Source organism: Mus musculus, chromosome 3 (assembly GCF_000001635.26).
Source record: "Mus musculus strain C57BL/6J chromosome 3, GRCm38.p6 C57BL/6J".
In the NCBI taxonomy this organism is placed as follows: Eukaryota; Metazoa; Chordata; class Mammalia; order Rodentia; family Muridae; genus Mus; species Mus musculus.
Window position 1 is genome coordinate 106,222,646 of NC_000069.6, and position 8,423 is coordinate 106,231,068.

Consider the following 8,423-nt stretch of genomic DNA (forward strand, 5'->3'; position numbering starts at 1 on the left):
GCACAGATACTTGAAGGATGAGTAATACTTTTTAATGACCAATGTGCTATTGAAGAATCAGTGCAGAAATGAAAATTTTCTAAAGTCAAATGACAATATAAAAACAAAATTGTAAGTATATTCGGAGTAGAGATAAGGAAGTTCCAAGAGACAATGTAAGTTAAATATGTATAGACATATGGTAAACTTCACATAATGCTGTAACTCAAGGATTCAGGAAAAAACAAATAAACATACAAACATCAAACTGAAGCCTCACACAAGTGTATGACAAGAAATGATTAGTATCAGTTAGTAATTAATAAAGTGAAAACAGAGGATACAGAAAGAGAGAGAGAGAGAGAGATTTAGTAATATAGATGTCACAGTGACAGCCTGACTGTCTGAGGGAATAGTGTAAAAACCTATATTCCCAAACCACCTCCAGTAGGGTGTGTGTGACAAGTTCCAGAGACTGAGGCGATTGACCTCAAAAGGGGGAGGCCTCTTGGAACTGGTTGTGGAACTCTTTGCCTGAGAAAAAATATTGAGCTCTAATTCTTATGGCAATCTACATCTTTTGTTTTCTCTTATTCCTCTTCTTATTTACATGTTCCTGGTAGCCTAGGCCAAGATCTTAAGTGAGAATAATGGGTAAGAAACCATCTATAGAGAGGGGGCCACTAACATGACCTTATTCCTGGGGAAACCAACACTTTACTTTCTAAATCATTTACAAAACTATGATGATAAAAACGTTCCCAATAATAAAATTTCATATGGCTACACGTGTGTCATCAGAGGTAGATTTTGTGATATGGCAAAGAAAACCTTAATTAGAAAGAATTAAAATAATTTAAAATTATATTGAAGATTGTAAAAATTCAGACACTAGATGTTAAATAATAATTGACCATGGGGCTGGAAAGTTAGTTCAGCGGTTAAGAGCACTGACCTTTAAAGATTTATTAACCTGCTCCTGGAAATATGCCACTAGCCTTGGACGACAGCCCCTATTGAATACATCCTTTTAGAATAGTAATATTTTGATGATTTATAATGATGTTACCTGTTCTGCTTGTGATTCACTGAATACATAGTTTCAGAGTTGTAATGCATGGATGATTTTTGTGCTTTACTGTTCCAAATAACTTTTGTTGGTATCTGTGATTGTTTCATTGGATATAGTTTCTAAGAGATGTAATGTTTGTTTTTTTAATGTATAACAATCCCCGGCTTGAGGGCTGTAGCAGAATACACTCAGATTTAAACTGGCTCTGTGTTTGTTTCTGTTTGTCACCACTGAATCCTTACCCAGCTAGCTTCAAGAACCCTCATTCCAGGGATCCCCATATCCGACTAGGGTGGTCCATGGCAAAAACTTAGAGGTGGATAAATGTCTATGCCCAAATGACCTATCACACTAAATCAAAAGCATAAAGTTATGAGATTTAAACAGTAATAAAATTCTCACAATATAGAAAAGCCCAGGATTTGAAACCTTCAAAGAATATTTAAACTACCCTGCTAAACAGTCTAGTAAAGATGGAGATACACAGTTGCAGTGGCCTTGTATAGAATCCCATCCTTACAATGTCCAAGATTTGAAAGCATGGCTGAAATAAAACTAATATATAACCTTGTTTTCTAAATGTTAGAGGACTATTTGGTCCACTTGCATAGACTGAACAAGTACATGAGTGACATTTAACAAAAGCAAAACCATAAAATCAGCTTTCAAGAAGACATTGGCTGAAGTCACAGGGTCATCTCAAAGGAAGAATGTTTCAATACCTAAGACCAGACGTTTCTCAGAGATTCATCCTCAGGGGATCTCAGGGGCACAAGAATAACTCAGCAGTTATACAAGAAGGGGTAATCTGTATGGGGTGGTAACTGACTCAGTGACAGCTGAGATGTCACTTACGCTGATGTTTAGAGTATTCCTGTAGATACTGTTTATCCTTTTGGTTAAGCATAATAAATGTCTTCTTGTTTAGATGGTATTTCCTTTAGAAATATTTTGAGGAGCTTTAGAAACATCTGTCATACACACAAAGGAAGAAATTGGTCAAAACTAATGTGTGTTTCCTACTTTGCAAGAGTAGCAGAGATTATGTTATGAGGCATGTCCTAATGTACTACAGTTCCAGAGTGGAACAACTTGATAGGAATATATTATTAAATAGGCATGTTCATTTGGAAGCAAGACCAACAAAGTATTTAGGGAATGAGGTGCAAGAACTAGCCTTGGAAGTAAGGGCTGTTGAGAGCTACATGTTGTATTACTTCAGTAGCCAGTCTCGGGTAAGGTTATACTTTGGCCAAAGAAACACATGGAAAAGGAATCCAGCCACATAAAGAGAAGAACTGAATGATGGGGCAAGTTAGCCTTCAGATTTCTAGGTTGTAGCAGACATGACAACACATGCTTGCAAGCATACTTCTTTCTCAGTATCAGTTTTGTTTTGTTTTGTTTTTGACGTCTGACTATTGGCTATTCATATTTTGAGACATCATTCCATCTGGATAAATAGAATATGACTGACATGAAAAACATAAAGACTTTATCACATTGAGGCCCCAATCTACCATTTCAAAAGCAAGATTAGACTGAATATTATACTGTAGGACCCTGAAAGGCAGCCTAGTTCCTTGTCCAGAATAGGCTTGAAACCTTGGTAACCCCGAAAGGACAGAAGGCATTTTGCCATGCTCCTGGACAACATGTTCCTGACAGAAGGCCATAGCCCTCCATAGCTTTGTGGCCATCAGTCATACAGGGAAATCCTAATCCCCTCCATAGGTAAAGGATGTGACCACAGGTCATGTAGCCTCAAGACAGATCTCCATCTTAATGACGTACCTAAAGGCCTGAAGGGCTCAGCCAATTAAGCTTTCCTTCCCAGACACTCCTCCTTGAAAAAAGAATTTAACTCAGGCCTCCCTGAGGACTGATGTACAGTTTTTTCTCATCTAATTTCTGCCATGACAAAAAAAGCCTTAAAACACTGGATTGCCTCATTTGATTAGGATAGGCCATGGGGAGCAATGGGGTACTTCTCCTAGATATCTGGGCATCTAATCTCCTATGGAGGGTTCTGTGTGTCCCCAGTGACCACCAAGCCAAGCTAGTAGCAGACAAGCCAAGGATTATCCTCAAAGGACACAGCCAGATCTCCCCCACTTGTCCTAAGTCACCAGGCCAGATCAGTCTTGGGGCCCCCAGTCTGTTCTCAGCTCTTTTGCAGAATCCTATGGCACCTGGGTGTCCAGCAGCCTGAGAATTATATGGCCTTGTCACAGACCTTCGGACCCCCGAGCCATCTCTGGTTGTCTCCTGGACTTCAGACTGTGCTCCCCCACCTGCAGAATGGTGTTTCACAGCTTCCCCATAGTCCAACACCCCCAATTTACCAGAGTGGGCTAAGAGCCATCAAACTCCCATGTCCTTCCTTTCCAAGTGGCACTAGCCTTGTGGTGGGGCAGATGCAGGACCACAACAAACCCTACATAATTCAAGAATCAATAGCATCACAATTTGTACAAAAGGAAAAAGGAGGGAAAAGAAGATAAGAGATGGAAGGATATTAAAAATTTACGTTTCACAAGGAAGCCTGCTCACTACTCAGTTTTACCTTATATAACCATCAATATCTTAATAAATGAATAATAGATTCCGGGTATAAAAACTAAGAATCTAAATTCTCAATAACTGAAAATAAATCAATAGAACAAAAAATTATACTTCATGTTGTAAAACATTTATAATCAATGCCTTTATGGGAGGAAGCTTTAAAACAACTGTTACATCCAAATCCACTTGTACTTTCACTACTATGAAATTTTTTGTTGTGCTCATTTGCAATACAGAATACTTCTGTATTGTCATTCTAAAAGTACTTTCAAAACCCCTGCTAAATTACTAACTTTAACGATAGCGGTGATTGTATGTTAATCTAGGTCAGTTCTATGTCATTAAAGAGAAAGGAAAATGGGGGACAAATGAGAAATGGTTCTCAATAGAGAAGTGGCAAGAAATGTGGATAGTACTATCTCCAATTGTACTGATTTCCACCCCCTCAAAATAGGCCGCATGTCAGCAATCAGAATAAAGTCACAGAATTACACTTTCAGTAAGAGGGATAGGAAGAGGAATAGGGTAGTAAATTGCTGGACAAAATAAAAATAGCAAATAATCCTTGAATGATGGTGACACATTATTGCCATGGTTATGGCATCAATGTAGCCATAAGTGTTCTCCCAGGAGATGGACTTATGAGAGCTAGAAATATCCTGAATAAGGTGACACAGTTCAAAATGATAAATGAAGAATTCTAAAACATAATGTTGTAGAGTTAACACTGCTTCTTTGATATCATATATTGAGGAAAAAGAACTACACAAGACTAAGTTTCTATGTCTGATTTTTAACTTACGTGTGAAAATGAGCTTGGCCATGTGTGCTACAGAATGCTCATTTGGCTTTTTACATCATTTCAGACCCTGTTTATCACATTTTCTAGGTAGTAAGTTTTTACCAGAACAGGTGTGTGGCTAATTATTAAGCCAAGATTCACCTACTCTCTACTTATCTCTGTTAGTATATCACCAATACCTTTATTGTTCGGTAAAAAGTTCCTTGCTTCCTAAGAGTAGGTGAAAATTATAATCATAATGTGTAATTCATTTAAGATAAATTTGGCAGTTCCTAGACATGTATAATCTTTTCCAGTATAGCAACTCATTTTACTGTGTATGGTTCTTATCTAATCAAACAAATTCTTATTCAAAAGTAATGAAGTGATTCAATGGAAGTTTGAGTCATTTCCCTATCTTTAGTCACTCACATAAATATTTTAAAGCCAGTGTCTGAGGGACTTGTAACCTTTTACAGCCACTTCCTAAATACTGAATCAACTCTTGTTCCTTAGAGTGATTTCTAGGTAAGGTTACAAGACATTTTTTCTCAAAAAATATATATGCAAAAGTATGTTTATTTTCCAGCTCCTAAGTACTCTCTAGTCTTCAATATGTATGCTGATATATTTTAAAAAATAGAAGCCTTTCCTATTCATAAACATGTAAAGATGTTTATGATAAAATTTTCTCCTTGACTAGAGTATCAGCCATTTGCTTTAAGGCTTGTGCACTTAAAATCAATTCCAATTTACTCTTCCAAATTCTATATGATGCTAGCTTATTAAATCTCAAGTTTTACTAATTCAAGACCGCACACACAGTGTAAAATTCTATCCCAACCCTAATCATAGTAACTCTTCAAATTATAGATCATTCTATATATCTATCATTCATTTATATCATCTTCCTTTTCATTCTTATAGAATTTCTGGGGTATATTTTCTATGTTTTCTGTATGGTATGGACATGGGATTATATGCTATATGAAGTTGATGAAAATGTGTATTGCTCATGGCACATAGGCACCTTTATATGTAGAGAGAATATCTTGTTTCTCTCTGAATGTGGTTCCTTTCAATTATATGTGATGACAGGAAACAGGAAGAGGTCATCTGGGAGACAGAAAGGATTCTAAGTTAGTGCCAGGCACTAGAGATTTGCTGGGAAGATTTGATAGGAAGAGACTGGCGCATGGTACCTGAGTACAGGTAACCAGGCAAATGGCAGAACATAGGTTAAAATTGATGGAATATTTAAGTTATATCTAGTCAGAGAAGAACCTATCTATATGCACAAGATGTTTATGAATACATTTTGAGTCTCTGTCTAATTTCTTGGGCCATGGGCTGGGAGGAAGAACCAAGACCAAACTTTTACAATACCAAAGTTCTTGTGAGTCCAGAAAATTTCACCTACTTAATAAGTTTGCAAGTTAAATGTATGCATTCATTCTAGGATAAATATCACTTGATTGTTTGACAACCATTTACAAGTTTATACAGCATCTAGTAGATATTTTTTGAAGAATGATTTACTTGAAGTTATATCAACAGATTGTAGAAGCACTTGTTATATTCTGGGTTAGTATGAGAAATTCATCCCTCTGCTTTAGCATTGTACCTGTGGCTCTGATAAAATAAATACTTGTAATATGCCAAAGAGATCAACTGTGGTTCATTTGGATAAAAATTCTACACTATTGATCATTATGTGGTGAATTCAAGAAGATAAAAGCAGTGCATCCAAAGTGAAGTGTAGAGAGAGAAATAAAAGAGAAGACTGCTGTCTTCTAGGTATCTCCAAATATTGATATTTAAGGAAATATTATGTTGAAAATTATGACTCCCTTAATATGTAGAGAATTCTTATATCACATAATTTTTAAGAAAGAGACAATTACCCAATAACATATGTAGAAACCAAATGGATTTAAATAATTCCTAAATTAGTCTGTCTTCTGAACTGACTGTATTTTGCCTCAGATTGATGTATACATTTTAGCAGTCACTTATGCTTAAGATTGAAGTTTACCAAAAATACAGCCAGGGAGGTTGCACATATTGTTATATTTTAGAGGTATGAAAAATTTACTATATCAAAGATATGCACCCAGAAACCTGCTTCTGATTAGACAAACATCAAGTGGTTTGTTGTTGTTGTTGCTTTGGTTTGGATTGTTTTTTTGGATTAGGGTAAAGTAGGAATGGAAGTTCAGGATGGTAATGTCCAATTGCAGTTTCCATGTAAAAATCATGAACCACAGGAGAAACAGGACACTAAAAGAAAATATACTGATTGTAAAACAAAAGAACGTCAAGTAGAAAATGTCAGAGCATTAGATATTTTACCAGGACTTATCAGAAGTACAATTTACTGGATTAATATCAGTTGAAGCTTTCAGAGGCTGGTAGGCAGCAACACTGTACCACATGAAATAATGAATTCAAAATATTTTCAATGTCAAAAAATACAATTTTGAAAACACATTAAACCACAGTTTGTGAATTTTTTCATAAAGAAAGAAGAACGTTCAAAGCCAAAGACATTTTTAATATTTTCAACAAAATCATAGAGGGAAATTAATGAAATTGAGAGTAAAAACATACCCACATTCATAGAAGATTCCCTCAGCACAAGCAATAGATATGACCAGAAGAGAACCTAGGCATCATATATTATACCTAAGATACTAAAATCAACAAACTGAACAAAGGTTACTGAAAAATATGAGAGAAGTACCAAATAGCATATGAAGTTAGACCCATCAGAAAAATTACTTATGTGTGAGAAACTTTACAGACAGAAGGGCTTAGAAATATGTATTCAAAATTCTTGAACATGATGATTGACAACTCAAGTTATTATTCCCAGCAATACTATGTATAAAAATTGAAAGATACATGAAATCTCAATCATGGGAGGCAGAGGGAGAGTCATGGGTAGAAGAGGGGAGGGGGACAGGTAAAAGGGAACATGATCAGGTATGGAGGGTGGGGAACAGGAAAGAAGTCCTGAGGGCCTGCAGAATGAATGGAAACATGCAACTGCATGGTGTGGGAGGTGGGAGACTCTCTAGAAAATACCAGAAACGTGGGAGGTAAGAGACTCTCAGGACTCAAAGTTTCTAAAACAATAAAAGTTATAAAAAAGGTACATGAAATCTAAGTATGTTAAAAAGATGTTAAAAGAATTTAGAAACAAAACAGTACTTCAGAGAATTCACAAACAAACAAAACTTTGGGTTGGAGATAGATATAAGTCCCCAAAAGCACAGGAGAAAACAAAACAGAACCAGAACAGTTTATCAAATGAGATCTGACAAAAGAAAGCATAACTGTCTTTTTTTTAAAGCTATATACTTTTTATTAGATATTTTCTTCAAAATTCTATCAGAGAACTCCTAAACCTGATAAACAGCTTCAGTGAAGTAGTTGGATACAAAATTAACTCAAACAAGTCAATGACCTTTCTCTACACAAAGGATAAACAGGCTGAGAAAGAAATTAGGGAAACAACACCCTTCACAATAGTCACAAATAATATAAATTACCTTGACATGACTCTAACTAAGGAAATGAAAGATCTGTATGTTAAGAACTTCAAGCCTCTGAAGAAAGAAACCAAAGAAGATCTCAGAAGATGGAAAAATCTCCCATGCTCATGGATTGGCAGTATCAATATGGTAAAAATGGCTATCTTGCCAAAAGCAATCTACAGATTCCATGCAATCCCCATCAAAATTCCAACTCAATTCTTTAATGAATTAGAAAGGGCAATTTTCAGATTCATTTGGAATAATAAACCTAGGATAACAGAAACCCTTCTCAACAATAAAAGAACTTCTGGTGGAATCACCATGTCTGACCTAAAGCTGTACTACAGAGCAGTTGTGATAAAATCTGCATGGTACTGGTATAGCGACAGACAAGTAGACCAATGGAATAGAATTGAAGACCCAGAAATGAGCCCACACACCTATGGTCACTTGATCTTTGACAAGCAAGCTAAAACCATCCAGTGGA